The following is a 17712-nucleotide window of genomic DNA, read 5'->3' on the forward strand; positions in this document are numbered from 1 at the left end:
TATTTATTCCCTTTCGTATTTAGGGGTATTTAGGGTTTAACCAACGTGTTCGACAACCAAATACCCCGTTCACACGTTCACACATCACTTTAAACACGTGTCTGTCGAACCGCGTTCGACGAGCCGTTCGACCTTGTAAACCCCATCTAACACTTTGTGGTTGTCCACTAACGCCTTCCAACGCCCATTTGTACACTTGGCCCTTCGTGGCACTTCCGTGCCTGCCACCACACCCACTTCCTTCTCCAAATCGAGACGGCTTCAAGTGGCACTCGAACTAGCACAGGGATCGCGCTCTAAGGGTGGAGATGATGATGTAAGGAATCCGGCAAGTTTCTCTCTCTCTCTCTCACCTTCTCTCTTGCCCCGTCTCTCTTGCCCCGTCTCTCTTCTCTCTCTCTCTCTTTCGTCCTCTCTCTCTCTCTCTCGTCCTCTCTCTCTCTCTCTCTCTCTCTCTCTCTCTCTCTCTCTCTCTCTCTCTCTCTCTCTCTCTCTCTCTCTCTCTCTCTCTCTCTCTCTCTCTCTCTCTCTCTCTCTCTCTCTCTCTCTCTCTCTCTCTCTCTCTCTCTCTCTCTCTCTCTCTCTCTCTCTCTCTCTCTCTCTCTCTCTCTCTCTCTCTCTCTCTCTCTCTCTCTCTCTCTCTCTCTCTCTCTCTCTCTCTCTCTCTCTCTCTCTCTCTCTCTCTCTCTCTCTCTCGTCCTTTCTCTCTCTGTCTCTTGCCTTCTCTCTCTCTCTTGCCCTCTCTTTCTCACTCGTCCTCTTTTTCTCACTCGTCCTCTTTCTCTCTCTCTCTCTCGTCCTCTCTCTCTCTCTTGCCCTCTCTCTCTCTCGTCCCCTCTCTCTCTCTCGTCCTCTCTCTCACTCTTTCTCTCTCGCCCTCTCTCCCTCTCCCTCTCTCGCCCTCTCCCCCTCCCTCTCCCCCTCCCTCTCCCCCTCCCCTCTCTCTCCCTCTCTCTCTCTCTCTCTCTCTCTCTCTCTCTCTCTCTCTCTCTCTCTCTCTCTCTCTCTCTCTCTCTCTCTCTCTCTCTCTCTCTCTCTCTCTCTTTCTCTCTCTCTCTCGTCCTCTCACTCTTTCTCTCTCGCCCTCTCTCTCACTCTCTCTCTGGCTCTCTCTCTTTAGCTCTCTCTCTCTCTTTAGCTCTAGAATTTCTTACTTTCACACTCTAGCTCTCTCTCTGGATTAGGATTCACAAGTTACCAGTGACAAAGGTCACTCAACTAATGTCTTTTTATTTGGCGTTAGGATTTTTTTCTCTTAATTTGAAGTGAAAACATTTTGTTTTTAATTCAATCTGATTGAATCTATTTTTCATGTTTTTATTGATCCATTAATTTCATCTTGCTTTATTATATGTTCTTTTTTATCATATTATTTTTATTTTTTATTATTACTTTTATTCTTCATGTCTATTTATTTGCCTATTTATCTATTTCTATTTCTACCTAAAGGAGATTACGGAGGATTTGGAGAAAACGCAAGGGTAGTCCGATGGAGGAGACTCGAACCCAGGACATTTGAGATGCGAGTCAAGCACTCAGGTCATCACAACTCCCCCAAAGTGGCAGTCAGCAGGTCAGGGACGGATGGTGGTGACTGCGTGGGCAGCTGGTGGCCGGCCAATCACTAGCCAGTTTATCACTCTCAGGTGGTGCCAACCAGCTGATCAGACCCAGCTGGCCCCTCCAAGGCGAAGCCCCATTTACCAGCTGTATGTCTGTTTTCTCTCTCTCTCTCTCTCTCTCTCGTCCTCCCCCCCTTCTCTCTCTCTCTCTCTCTCTCTCTCTCTCTCTCTCTCTCTCTCTCTCTCTCTCTCTCTCTCTCTCTCTCTCTCTCTCTCTCTCTCTGATATATCGTTTGATATTAAGATGGAAATGTATTTTTTCTACTGTTTTGCTCAAGATATGTTAAAACTCCAGTACAATTACACACACACACACACACACACACACACACACACACACACACACACACACACACACACACACACACACACACACACACACACACACACACACACACACACACACACACAATACACACGGACGCACGCACGCATATATCTATATAATTGTGTGTGTGTGTGTGTGTGTGTGTGTGTGTGTGTGTGTGTGTGTGTGTGTGTGTGTGTGTGTGTGTGTGTGTGTGTGTGTGTGATTCACCACTGTCTTGGATCACGTGTTAGACTCGTGATCGACAGCTATTACACTCCCAGATGAGAGCTCAGAACTCACATATGACCGATCTATGGGTAATGCTGTGACCTTACACGTACACACAAACACCCAACTCCCCACCCACGAGAGTTGGAGTAACGACTTGCAGCGCAGCGATACTGAAATTATTTCAGCCCTGGGCGGGATTCGAACTCGGACCGCTGTAGCAGCGGTTGCAAACGCTACCACTGCGCCGTGTGTGTGTGTGTGTGTGTGTGTGTGTGTGTGTGTGTGTGTGTGTGTGTGTGTGTGTGTGTGTGTGTGTGTGTGTGTGTGTGTGTGTGTGTGTGTGTGTGTGTGTGTGTGTGTGTGTGTGTGTGTGCTGCATGCATGTATGCATACAAGACTGAGGCAGAGAAGAGCTCGCACTCGAGCCGAAGGACGACCTCTGATGAATGGAGAGAAGGGGGAAGATGAAACACAGTCTCAGGTATGACTCAGCCTCCCGTTGAGGAGGAGGAGGAAGAGGAGGAGGAAGAGGAGGAGGAGGAGGAGGAGGAAGAAGGTAAAGAAACCCTCTTCTGACGATCTTATTACCTGGTGGACCTACGCCGTCTCTTCTTCATCGTCTTCGTTTTCTTCGTTGCTTTCGTCGTCGTTTTCGTCGTCGTTTTTTCGTCTTGATTGCCCCATCGTCGTCTCAGCCAAACAATGGACAAAATGGCGTCTGGAGCGAATAAAAGAACTTACAATCAAGCAGAATAAAATATGTAAAGACCAAGGTTTCATTAACTTGTGGGGCGGATTTTTTCTCTTATGTCCAGTTAACATAAGAATGAAGGAGACTGCAAGAGACCATAAGGCCTACACTAGGCAGTTCCATGTCCATTACCACCTGTCATCCCCATCCATAAAATTGTCTAACCGTTCCTTAAAGCAACTGATATTTTCAGCGCTCACTACATGGTTACTAAGTCTATTCCATTCATTGACCACCCTATTAGTAAACAAATTCTTGCCTATTACCTTCTTAAATCTAAATTTGTCCAACTTAAATCTATTACCGAGTCCTGCCCTGTTGTCTCAATGGTGTGATGACCTTTTTTGCGTCATCCTTGTTAAAGCCTTTGATGCACTTGAACACCTCTATTAGATCACCCTGCACTCTGCGTCTTTCCAGAGAGTGTAAGTTAAGGTGCCTAAGCCTCTCTTCGTAAGGTAAATTTCTGAGTCCATGTATCATTTGGTCATTCTTCTCTGTACTGATTCTAGTGAATTGATGTCCATTCTGTAGGACGGAGACCAAAACTGTACCACATGGTCAAGGATGGGTCTAACTAACGCTAGACAGAGTTTGATAATTGCACCTCTATCTGTTATTGGGTGTTTATAGAATCTCGAAATTGTTTCGACCAATCAGAGGGGATGTTCATCTGACGTCATTAGGTTAGGGCGGGGTATGCGTGACTAATTCTCTTCCTCTCTCTCTCTCTCTCTCTCTCTCTCTCTCTCTCTCTCTCTCTCTCTCTCTCTCTCTCTCTCTCTCTCTCTCTCTCTCTCTCTCTCTCTCTCTCTCTTTCTCTCTACATAATGTTTATATGTATATATATGTTAATTAAGATTAATTGATAAATAAGGGGAATATATAAAGAAAAAATATTCATAATATTTTTCAATTTACTTAACTCAGATGTCAGATGGTTATATCAAGGAGACTGAAATCGCCTGATGTTGCTCAGAAGCAAACATCAGAATCGCCTCTTGACAGGGAAAGGGTTCACTTTTCATCTTCATATTCCATGAAGGTTAGAGGAAACGAGTTTAAGAAAAAAAATGAACTATTATTTTGAAAATCATAAATCAATAAATAAATATATGGAGAAATAAATATAATGATAATAATAAATAACTGAATAAATAGATATGGAAAAATAAATATAATAACTAAATAAATGAATTAATAAATACATAAATACATAAACACACAAATACATAGATACAATAAGTAAATAAATAAACGAATAGGATAAAAAAGTACAATGAAGCAATGTTGCTTTAAGCTTTTTGAGAATCGGAGATAGCAGCCAGCCAATCAGGAAGCTCGACGGCACTTGACCAATCAGCATCAAATGTTTACGTCATGTGCATGACGCCAGTGGCGGCTGCCGCGTCTGACGTCTGGCTGGCTGGCTGGCTGGCTGACGCCTTGAGACAACGCTGGCGCCGTCAGAAGCAGCCGGGGGGACGAGTAAAATCGTCTGGCGTCAAGAGCCCTCTCTCTCTTTCCTTCTCTCTCTCTCTCTCCTTCTCTCTCTCTCTCTCTCTCTCTCTCTCTCTCTCTCTCTCTCTCTCTCTCTCTCTCTCTCTCTCTCTCTCTCTCTCTCTCTCTCTCTCTCTCTCTCTCTCTCTCTCTCTCTCTCTCTCTCTCTCTCTCTCTCTCTCTCTCTCTCTCTCTCTCTACTCTTTTTTTTTTTTTTGTTAACTGCGCTCTCTATCTAGCTCTACGGCCGTGAGACGTGGATATTGAATGTCGATTAGGAGAGGCCTTTCGATGTCTTTGGTACTAAGTGCCTTCCGTGGGGGTACCACTGCAAGGACTTCATATCAAATCAGAGACTGTACTGTGAGAGTCTAGGATTGTTACATACATGTACCAAAAGCTTTTTCCCCCTTACAAGGGGGGTAGCCACCACCACCACCACTACCACCACTACCACCACTACCACCACCACCACCTCCACGTTCTTTATTTACCCCGACAGTTGTTCTTACACCAATCGCCGTTATTATAACGCTCCACTAATTGCAATATCTCAAGCCAGAGCAATTTAGACAATTGAGGAAACGTTTTGATAACGATGAAGCCGAAACATTAATAGCGTTGATAACGAGACAACGCCGGTGGCGCCGCCCGTCGGGCAACGGAGTAATTAAGACAGTGTTATATTCCAACATCATTGTTGGCACCCCACCATGAGAGGGGGGAGGGGAGGGGAGGGGGAGGGGGGAGGGGGGCTGTATTGACACCTTTGACAACAGTGGGTTTCATTTAATCTATCAAACCCTGTTCACATGAGCGGTTTGAACCGCGTGGTAACATTGGCGGTACGGCATAGTCGAGGAAAATCTGCGCGGTTGTGTGTGAACGCCTCTTTTAACTTACATTGTAATTGAACCGCCGCGGTCTTAGACTGTTGGGGAGGGTGGAAATGGGAGAGGTAGGAAGTCCTTCAACTGAATAAAATCGCCCGGCGGCAGCCAAAATTAAAGAATCATTTTTATTCAATAAGATTGTCATACTATTTCGTCCCTATGCTTTAAACTCTCCTTACGATACAACTTTATATAGTTTATTCAGGCGAGCGCCAGGCGATTCTATTCGGCTAGGAGGAGGCTAGTATATGGGCTAGACCAGCGTTCCTTAGTCAGGGTTCCCCGGAACCCTAAGGTTCCGTAAAAGGTTCCTGATGGTTCCGTAAGAACAAGTGAGATAAGCTAATGCACTTTTGATTTTTTATTTAATTTCATATACGTAATATAATTAAACGCGCACGACATATTTTTGGTTATTGTAATAATGGAATATAGACATCATCCTATCTAACCTATTATTATGATGAAAATAAAATGAGAAAGATATGGTATATGTGTTTTTTATTTATCTTTATTTATTTATTTATTTATTTATTTATTCATTTATTTTTGCGCAGGGGTTCCTTGAGACATGTAAATTATTTTAAAGAATACTCAAGGGTAAAAAGGTTGAGAAACGCTGGTTTAGACGGTCTGACGGGAACGACTAGTTCTTGGGCTAGTTCGTGCGACCCATGACGTCACTGGGAGGACTAGTTTGGTCAGTATGTGATGTCACCCACCAGACTAATAATGAGGTGATCCCAACACCCAATCCCCCCAAACTCCCCCAACCCACCAATCCCCCATGCACACACCCACTTCTCGTCTGTTACATTCCCCCCTCCCCCTCCTCCTCCTCCTCCTCTTCCTCCTCCTCCTCCTCTTCCTCTTCCTCCTACTCCTCCTCTTCCTCCTCTTCCTCCTCCTCCTCCTCCTCCTCCTCCTCCTCCTCCTCCTCCTCCTCCTCCTACTCCTCCTCTTCCTCCTACTCTTTCTCCTCCTCCTCCTCCTCCTCCTCTTCCTCCTCCTCCTCCTCCTTCTCCTCTTCCTCCTCCTCCTCCTCCTCCTCCTACTCCTTCTCTTCCTCCTCCTCCTCCTCCTCCTCTTTCCTCCTCGTCCTCCTCTTCCTCCTCCTCCTCCTCCTCCTCCTCCTCCTCTTCCTCCTCCTTCTCCTACTCCTCTTCCTCCTCCTCCTCCTACTCCTACTCCTCCTCTTCCTCCTTCTCCTCCTCCTCCTCCTCCTCCTTTGTTATCTCCCCCTCCTCTTCCCTTGTCTCACCCTCTTCTTCTTTTCATCTTCCCCCTAACCTTAGTCTCCATTCCCTTTCCCCTCCCCTTCCCTTTCCTTCCCTTTCCTCTTTTTTACCCTTCCCTCCCCTTCCCTTCCCCTTACCTTCCCTACCCTTCCCTCCCCCTTACCTTCCCTACCCTCCCTACCCTCTCACCCTTCCTTCCCTTCTTTCTCCTTTTCTCTATCACTTTTTCCTTCCCTTTTACCTTTATTGTCTTTTCTCCTTCAATTTTCTCTCATTTCCCTTTATTTACCTTTACTTCTCTCTCCCTTCCTTTCCTTTCTCTTCCCTTATTTTTCCTTCTTTGCCCTCCTCTTAATTTCTCTTCCTTTATTTTCCCTTTTCTCCTCTTCGTCTTCTATTGTTTGCAGTTCCGCTACCTCTCCTTCTCCTTCTCCATCTCTTCCTCTCCCTCTCCCTCTCTCTCTCCCTCTCCCTCTCCCTCTACATCTCCCTCTCCCATGCCCTCTCCCATGCCCTCTCCCTCTCCCTCTCCCTCTCCCATGCCCTCTCCCTCTCCCTCTCCTTCTCCCTCTCCCTCTCCCTCTACCATGCCCTCTCCCTCTCCCTCTCCCTCTCCATCTCCCATGCCTTCTCCCTCTTCCTCTCCCTCTCCCTCTCCCTATCCTCCCCTGCTCCCTCTTTTCCCTCCTTCCTTCCTTCCTTCCTCCTTTCCTTCCTTCCCTCCTCCCATTCTCTCTCCTTTCCCTCCTTCCCCCCTCCCCTCCCTTCCTCCTCCTTTCCCCCCCTTCCCTCCTCCCCTCCCCCTCCCTCCCTCCTCCTTTCCCCCCCTTTCCTCCTCCCCCCCTTCTCCTTTCCTTCTTTCTTCTTAACTCTCTTTTTACGAATTTAATTTTTCGCGAAGACGCGAGTCTCTTTTTGCGTCCTCTTAAAGGAAAGGATCCTTTAGTATGTAATAAAAAGAAAACGTCTCTACATCGTTCACAAGAACGGTTGCCATGCTAACGTTACAGCAAAGAAAACACACACACACACACGCGCGCACACACACACACACGCGCACACACACACACACACACACACACACACACACACACACACATACGTACACATATACGTACACACACACACGTACACACACACACACACACACACACACACACACACACACACACACACACACACACACACACACACACACACACACACACACACACACACACACACACACACACACACACACACACACACACACACACACACACACAGTCACTGCTGTCCCTTTGAAAGGCCCTTTCTTCCTTCCGCTGTTCCCTCTTCCGTCCGTTTACCAAACCTTTTCGTTCATTGTCGTAATTGCTTCGTCATTCCACATTCTTTCGTTCATCTACTGTGTGTGTGTGTGTGTGTGTGTGTGTGTGTGTGTGTGTGTGTGTGTGTGTGTGTGTGTGTGTGCGTGCGTGTGTGTCCTGTCACGTCCGCTTATGTTGCAAGCCCTGGGGGGGAGTCTGTTTTTTTCTGCAAGAGACCTTCCTTGCAAAGAATTGCAAAGCTGAGAAGGGTGCGCCGGCCCTAGTGGTGACGTCAGTGTCCTGGGTTCGAGTCCCTCTTGGTACATGACATTTCTAAAAAGTATTTTATTCTACCTATCGCCAGGTGACTTTATTCAGGGAAAGGGTAGGAAGTTGAAAAAATAAGAAAACATAAAAAACATAAAAACATGAAAGAACATTAAAAAAACCCCACAAAAAACGGTAACGGGGCATGAGGCTGCTATGGCAAAAAAGAAAGTTGAGGGTCAGTTATTTTTGTCCCAATAAGTACACTTGCTCCAGGAGGGACTCGAACTGCTTCCACTTATAAGTACAACAGCGGCTTGAGTCTCCTCCCTAAAGAGCTGTCGCCGGTATACATCTTCAGATATCGTAGATTCACGACGTAGACTCTTTACGACCTCGTAACTTGATCGTATCGTAAATACTTTTGTTTACTTTGAGGTGAAGGCGTTTAAATCTGAGTTATAAAAAATATTACAAAAAATATGATAAATATTATAAACATATGTAAAGAATATTATAACAAATACTCGTTGCTGACGTCATCAGTTATGTACATTATAAGAATAACGTTCGAAATCGCTTTAAGAAGCGTTGAACACCAACTGGCTTATATTTGTTTACACTTAAAAGGGTTTCGATACTTTTTGAATGTGCTTATAAGAGATCTGAAACTTTTCGGTCAAATGCACGTGAATTTTTATTTATGATTTTCATTATTTTAATTAATTTATTATTGATTTGTTGATTCATCTATTATTATTTTTTCATCTATTTTATTCTATTATTATTATTAGTAGTAGTAGTAGTAGTAGTAGTAGTAGTAGTAGTAGTACTATTATCATTATCAGTATAGTATTTTTATTAGTATTAGTATTATTAGTTAACTTTATTACGGCTGAACATAATTTCACGTGCGGGGTGCCCACATGTCGGAGATGCGCGTGTGGGTTGCCCACGTGACCAGAGTTTCGAATGTGGGTTGTCCACGTTCAAGGAATTTCACTTGGAGAGGTTCTCATGTGAGGCACTTTGCTTTCGAAGTGGCTAAGTTCATACGCGTACACACACGTACACACACACACACACACACACACACACACACACACACACACACACACACACACACACACACACACACACACACACACACACACACACACACAGTGAACAACGGCACCTAGCGTCCCTTACACATTATGTATATCAGACTAGTTCTAAAATTAACACATTGTTTATTATCAGTATATCTTTGTATCTCCATTAACTCAAATGCTCGTATGCATATATATATATATATATATATATGTGTGTGTGTGTGTGTGTGTGTGTGTGTGTGTGTGTGTGTGTGTGTGTGTGTGTGTGTGTGCGCAACACTGAATGGGTCCCAGTGACTAGAGATACATCTCTCTTGATGGTGCAGTGGTCTAAGTAACTACAGTACTGGTAACGTGCTGGCCGTAGGTTCGAATCTTCGGGCGTAACACGTTTCAATTTCTGCATGTTGCCTCCGCGGTTCTTCCGATGTTGATGGCTTAGAATTAAAGTGCATTTGTGGTTGATATATATGTGTGTATTTATATATATATATATATATATATATATATATATATATATATATATATATATATATACATTTCCCTTTGCGAATTGCCCACATACTGTCGGGTTACAAATTGAGATGAGACCAATTGAAGGCCGTCAGAGAGGCGCAGTCTGCAGTGAGGTTGTTCACTGTCAACATACTTTGGATCAGAAACCCACCCCACCCCACCTCACTCTCACCCCACCGCCACCGTCAAGATGAATAAAATCGCCTGAGGGCTTCCAGAAAAAATAAATCAATGTCGCCAAAAGAGAAGTCAGCTACTTCCGTCCCACCGCCAGCTGATTTTATTCAGTGACCTGAGGTGACCTATCACACTTGCTGACGAAGGAGTTGACACTGGAGCAGTAGCTTCACCTTCCTCACTTTCCCCTCATCTTCCCTCTCTCCTCCCCCTCTCCACTCTCTCCTCCCTCTCTTCCCTCTCTTCCTCCCCATTCCTCCTCTGAAGTATCCCCGTTTGTATATACAGACACTGGTGCTAAAACATTAATATATGACGTGTGTGTGTGTGTAGTATGTGTGTGTGTGTGTGTGTGTGTGTGTGTGTGTGTGTGTGTGTGTGTGTGTGTGTGTGTGTGTGCGTGCGTGCGTGCGTGCGTGCGTGCGCGCGTGTGTCCCCAGGACGGAAGCACTGGCAAAGCATAGTGAACAACAACACCAAACTATCGTCGTTAATTCATCGAGTACTACGAGACCGAACATTCAGTCTTGCGATGTCCCGTTTCTGGAAGAAAGTTCGTTTTTTTTTTTTATCTCTCGAAGTTTTATCATAACTGGTTTTGAACTCAGGAATGCTCTGCGCTCTACTTGTCTATCGTTTTCTTTGAGACAATATCTATTGGACTTTCTTTATCTCTCTTTATTTTCTTTATCTAATTATCTTTTAGTTTTCTTTAATATTTGAAAATCGAATAATTCCCCTAAGCTGAAGAAGATGGTCTGTCATCAACGAGAACAAAATATTTCAAGTGGACGACATATTTTAGAGAATTACTCGAGATAGTAATAATGTAATTTAATAAGATAATGTAATGATATAAATGTATATCTGATCATTTCTATGACAGTCGCATGTAGGATTCGAACCCACTGCTCAGCCACAATGCCTTTTATCCGTTCGGCCACAGAGACTACTGGCTGAGCAATGGGATCGAATCCCACATGCGACTATCATAAAAATGATAAGATTAATGTCGCTGTTACTAGGGAATTTCTTTCATAAATGTATATGATATATAGATAATATAATATATAACAACTTTGATTAGGTTATCCCAGAGCTGAACAGAATCTCCAAGTAGATAAGCTTAGGAAGGTAAATGACTTTAAGTCGTGTAAGATCGCCCCTCACCCTTCTCTCCTCCAACGTTGGTAATCTCAGTGTCTTTGATCTCTGTGGAGACTCCGATCACGTCCTGTGTTGGGTCTTGCACATTTTCTTTTATTTTTATTTTTATTTATCTATTCATTTATTTAATATATGCTAATGTGACCTGTTAGTTCCAATCCCACTTTGCAAATATGTTACCCTGGGTTCGAGTCCATAGGCTACAGGTAACCTCCACCTCCTCTGCCACATAGGGCAGAGGTGATGGTTGTGGTCCTTCCTGTGTTTCTCCATGCATGAGTTCTGTATTATCCTTATTCATGTTTTCTTTTTTATATTTTTTGTTATAATATGTCTATTATTTGTTTTTATTTTTTTCATTTGTATTAATCATTTTCATTATTCTTAATGATATTTTTTTGTGTTTCGAGTACATTCTTTGTAATCTAATTTCTTTTATTTGTATTTCAATATTGTTTATTTGCATTTGTCATATTCATACATATTATTCTCATTATTTATTCTTAATCTTATTTTCATGTGCTTCGAGTGCATTCTTTACAATTTCATCCATCTTATTTGTTTTTTTACCGTTATTTTTCATCATATTTTCATTCGTATTATCTACTTTCATTATTCTGTATGCTATTTTTTATGCATTTCGAGTTCATCCATTGCAATTTAATTTCTTCCTTGTTCCTTTAAATGTCTTTATCTCGTTTGCCAAAGATGCGTAGGTCCTCGTTACTATGCTGCCTGTGTGGTCTTGGCATTTCTTCCTTTTATTGAAAATTGTGCCCAAATCGATAGCTTTTTATTGTCTTAATTGCTACTTGCCTATGTGCCTACGTGTGCGTTTACCTAATAGTACTTACCTATTTGTAGTAGCAATGCTCGTTGGGTCCCGTCTCATATTTTACAAGGACTATGTGTGTATCAGCGTGCACGCATGTGTGTGTGTGTGTGTGTGTGTGTGTGTGTGTGTGTGTGTGTGTGTGTGTGTGTGTGCGTGCGTGTGTGTGTACGTGTGTGTGTACGTGTGTGTGCGTCCTATTGTCTGCGTGCGTATTTACCTAATCAAATTTACTTATTTGCAGAAAAGGAAACAATTACAAAGGATTACAGAGGCGGAGCATGCCGACAGGAGACCTTTTGGTCCATATCTAGGTCGGATGTGAAGAAAACCATAATAATAATAAATCAATAAATAAAAACTATAATAATGTAAATAACAAATAAAATACATAAATAAATGCATAAATACTCGTGGGGTGTCGTGGCTTATACACCTCCATGATATTTGGAGTGTGCATATACGTGTGTCTGTTCGTGCATGTGTGTGTACATGTATACGTGTACGTGTATGCGTGCGTTCACGCGCGTGTCCCAGCGTACTCGCGAGTGGACGCGGGTGACTTTATGGGAGACCCCAGCAGTCCAACGGTTGAAAGGAGTCTATTGGTGGCATGGGATCATGCATGGAATTCGTAATTGGACGCCAGATTTATATTCTGGCCAGGGAGATTAGATCCATGACTAGCATGACTCGTGTGTGTGTGTGTGTGTGTGTGTGTGTGTGTGTTTCACCTTGATCTTTTGGATCACGTGTTGGACTCGTGATCGACAGCTATTTCCCTCCCGGAAGAGAGTTCAGAGCTCGTATGACCGATCTATGGGTAATGCTGTGACCTTACACACACACACACACACACACACACACACACACACACACACACACACACACACACACACACACAACTCCCCGCCCACGAGAGTCGGAGTAACGACCCGAAGCGCAGCGATACCGAAATAATTTCGGCCCTGGGCAGGATTCGAAACAGGTACTGCCGCACCTCCGTACTGGCAGTCCAGTACTCTATCAACCGCGCCACCCAGTCGTGTGTGTGTGTGTGTGTGTGTGTGTGTGTGTGTGTGTGTGTGTGTGTGTGTGTGTGTGTGTGTGTGTGTGTGTGTGTGTCTGTCTGTGTATGTGATTCACCATGGTTCACCATGGTCTTGGATCGCGTGTTGGACTCATGTGTGTGTGTGTGTGTGTGTGTGTGTGTGTGTGTGTGTGTGTGTGTGTGTGTGTGTGTGTGTGTGTGTGTGTGTGTGTGTGTGAGTATGTGTAAGTGCGTTAGTGTGCATATGTCTGTGGGTGTCTGTGTGTGCGCGTTAGCGTGCGTATGTCTAAGCGTGTGCGTGTGTGTCTGTGTGTGTGTGTGTGTGTGCGTGCATATGTATATATATATATATATATATATAATATATATATATATGTATGTGTGTGTAAGTGCACACAAGCATGTGTGTAAACGTGTGTACATGTATTCGTTTGCATGTATGCATGTACACGTGTGATTACGTGCACATGTGCACACTACATGTACACTTGTCTCGTCTGGGTACATAGTACATCCCTTTGTAATTTATTACGACGTCTGTTGCCCTTATGGGGAAGCTGAATTTCTTGACATCCTTTTTATCACTTTTCTTTTGATTTATTTTCTCTTATCGACGACAGCGTGTCATACTCGTCTGTCCTAATCTTCGGATTTGTTGTCTGAATCCTTTAGCGTCCAGAAGTTGAATTAAAGTTAATCAATTTGTAATAGACGGAGAGGCACTAAAACGGATATTACCCGTGTGTATGTGTGTGTGTGTGTGTGTGTGTGTGTGTATGTGTGTGTGCGTGTGTGTGTGTGTGCGCGCGCGTGTGTGTGTGTGTGCCATTCGTCTTGGTTTTGGATCACGTGTTGGACTCGTGATCAACAACAATTACCCTCCCGGATGAGAGCTCAGAGCTCGTGTATAGTCCGATCTATGGGTATGGCTGCGACTTTACACACACACACACACACACACACACACACACACACGTACAAGACTCCTTGCTCACCAGAGTTGGTGTGCCGGCTCGCAGTGCAGCGATGCTGAAATTTTCAACCATTTGGTGAGATTCAAACTCGGATCGGTGAATAAGCGGTAGAGCGGGATACCATCACACCATCGAGTCGTAGGCTGAGCGTGTGTGTGTGTGTGTGTGTGTGTGTGTGTGTGTGTGTGTGTGTGTGTGTGTGTGTGTGTGTGTGTGTGTGTGTGTGAGAGAGAGAGAGAGAGAGAGAGAGAGAGAGAGAGAGAGAGAGAGAGAGAGAGAGAGAGAGAGAGAGAGATTCTCCATGGTTTCACCATATCTTGGATCACGTGTTGGACTCGTGATCGACAGTTATTTGCCTCCCGGAAGAGAGCTCAGAGCTCATATAAAACTGATCTATGGGTAATGGTGTGATTTTACACGCACACACACACACAACTCCCCACCCACGAGAGTTGGAGTAACAACCTGCAGCGCAGGTTTATTTCAGCCCTGGGCGGGATTCGAACCCCAGTCCACCGAAGCGGCAGCCGGGAGCTCTACTAAATGCGCTACGCTGTGTGTGTGTGTGTGTGTGTGTGTGTGTGTGTGTGTGTGTGTGTGTGTGTGTGTGTGTGTGTGTGTGTGTGTGTGTGTGTGTGTGTGTGTGTGTGTGTGTGTGTGTGTGTGTGTGTGTGTGTGTGTGTGTGTGTGTTTTATGCCTTGTACCCACGTACCTACACGAGTTGTCACATAACTTGAGGCTGGGCGCTATCAGATTTGGTTACGCTTGGTTACATGTGATTGGTTACAAGACTTCTGTTGGGGATCGTCTTGATTGATTTTCGTTTTCTCTTTAATGGTCGGCATGTGAGGAAGCCAGATGGATGGGGGGTCGAGTTCCGCTGAGGGTCATCGTGTGACGGCAGTAAGGGCAAATGACGATGTAAAATCTCCGAACTAAGATTCAGAATCCATGTCTTGAAACGCGCAGATGAGGCACATTGGAATCATTATGGTTAAAAAAAAAAAAAAAAAAAAGAGAGAGAGAGAGAGAGAGAGAGAGAGAGAGAGAGAGAGAGAGAGAGAGAGAGAGAGAGAGAGAGAGAATATTTAAATTTTGCAATTATTTTTGGGGTTGGGATATATATATATACCGTATATATGTGTGTATGCATGTATTTATGTGTATATTGTATATATTTATGTATGTATATGCATATATGCATATGTAAGTATATATATATATATATATATATACATATAATATATATATATATATATATTTATATATATATATATATATATATATATATATATATATGTATAATATGAAAAGACCCTGGAGAACTCCATAAAGAACAGAGAAGTCCATTGCTGATATCTACAGGCGTTAGATACTTAAATCGATGCAAGAGCGAACGAAGGATTCGAACCAGCGCCTATTGGGGGACGCGAGTCGAGTCCTCTAACTCGGTGATGACAATTATCATCCCGAATTGAGGTCTTTCCACTTCTGTCCGCGGGCAACACCGCCATGCGGGTTGCCTAGTAGCGTGCTTGTGGGTGCCTGCTTGCAGTTCCACGTTCTCTAGGGCACTTGTTTATCTAACCTCTTTATTTTCTTTTATATTTTCACCAAGGTGAATAGAGTCGCCTAGATTTGGCCAGAAGGAAATGTATAATTCGTGATTTCTCCTTAAGTATTTACATTTGAAAGACCACTGCAGGGTCTGCGATCTATCCTCTGAGGAACGATGCAGCCTCTGTGTATAAAATTGCCATGCGCTAGCTAGTATGTAACATGATTTCACTGTATGAAATGGTGATAATATGTCTGCTTGTACATTTAGAAGCTCTTGCTTTCTTGCTTGTGGGTGCTTGCTTGTGAGTACTTGTTAGGTTTCTTTGCATGCTTGGATGTGCTTGACGTCGTCAGGGTAAGAACCGCACTATACGGGTGCTTGAGTGCTTGCTGGTTCCTGGTCTATCATGTGTTTGCTTTTGGATGTGCTTGCAAATACCATTGCTTGTTTCATTGCTTGTGAGCGCTTACCTCCAGGTGGCTTGATTGGTTGGGTATCAAAGTTTTCCTGCTTGAAAGTGCTTGCATGTGATTGTGCTTGCAAGCACAAAAATGCTAACTTTTCTTCATTGTTCGTGTATGCTTGCGTGCAAATGGATTGCTCGGGGATCAAAGCTGTACTGCTTGAAAGTGCTTGCTTGTGATTGTGCTTGCAAGCACAAAAATGCTAACTTCATTGCTTGTGGATGCTTTCATGAAGGCGTTTGTTTGCGTGCTTATGGGCACCTGCTTTCTTTGAACTGGAGTGCTTGCGTGCTTGTGGGTGTTTGTATTCCTGCTTGCAAGAACCACGCTGTGTGAATGCCTGTTTGCTTGCATGCTTAAAGGTGCTTTCTGCATGCTGGTAGGCACTTGCAATGGATGGCTGCCTCTGTGTGTGTGTGTGTGTGTGTGTGTGTGTGTGTGTGTGTGTGTGTGTGTGTGTGTGTGTGTGTGTGTGTGTGTGTGCGTGTGTATTCACCTTAGTCTTTGGTCTTTTGGATCACGCGCTGGACTCGTGATCGACGGTTATTTCCCTCCCGGAAGAGAGCTCAGAGCTCGTATGACCGATCTAAGGGTAATGTTGTGTGTGTGTGTGTGTGTGTGTGTGTGTGTGTGTGTGTGTGTGTGTGTGTGTGTATGCGCGCGCTGAGAGGTCTTCGTTTATTTCTCTATTTATTCAATTTAATTTAATTTTATTTTATTTTGTTTTATTCTATATTTCTTATTTATTTGTTTATTTTTTATTTTTCATCACTCGTGGCACAGGCAGACCAGTCAAATTGTGATCAGGGTGGCGATAATGGTGGACGAGGAGGAAAAAAAAAAAAAAAAAAAAAAAAAAAAAAAAAAATATATATATATATATATATATATATATATATACCTATATATATATATTTTTATATATATATATATATATATGTTTATATATATTTATATATATGTATATATATATATATATATATATATATATATATATATATATATATTAGGGACAAAAGTGAATTTCGAAAGATGTACTAGAATTTCGATATACTAGAATCTAAGAAAGTGCTTCTGGTATCCGGTTAATTTTACGCCTTGTTCACACTAAGTCAATGGAAGCATTCACACACAACCGCACAGATTTTCCTTCACTATGCGGTCTCCGCGCGGTTCAAACCGCTAGTGTGAACAGGGCCTTAGGTTTCTGAACTTTTTTTTCTGAATATCGGACGATTTTGAATTTCAGAGATTCCCAGTAGAGAGATTTTTTTTTATTTTTTTTTATTTTTTATAATTCACGGAAGTGTCTAAAGACTGGATTCAGTAAGCCATGACTTGATGAAGACTTTCTTCATTATGTTGCTGAATATCTGAATATCAAATCCCACATTTCGTTGAGATTTTTTCTTTTATTATATGGTAATTTACGAGTACGTATTTGTTCTCCCCCCCATTTTTGTTTACTTGTTATTATTTTTATTTATTATTATTTGAACATTATTGTTAATGATTCATTTATTTATTTATTAATTCATTTGTTTGATTATATATTTTTATTATTCATACACACACACACACACACACACACACACACACACACACACACACACACACACACACACACACACACACACACACACACATATATATATATATATATATATATATATATATATATATACATATATATATTAATATACATTATATATATATATATATATACATACATATATATAAATCTATTATTCTTTTATTTTTTTATACATTTATT

General features: G+C 42.9%; 1 protein-coding gene across 4 annotated transcripts in view; it reads left to right on the forward strand.

Annotated features, from left to right (window-relative positions):
• Pka-R2 (cAMP-dependent protein kinase type II regulatory subunit) overlaps positions 1-17712 on the forward strand; it is a 504771-nt gene that overhangs the window by 284663 nt on the left and 202396 nt on the right. The window lies entirely within an intron of this gene.

This window comes from Oratosquilla oratoria, chromosome 5, assembly GCF_046742065.1.
Source record: "Oratosquilla oratoria isolate Oo_2021 chromosome 5, ASM4674206v1, whole genome shotgun sequence".
NCBI classification, from domain to species: Eukaryota; Metazoa; Arthropoda; class Malacostraca; order Stomatopoda; family Squillidae; genus Oratosquilla; species Oratosquilla oratoria.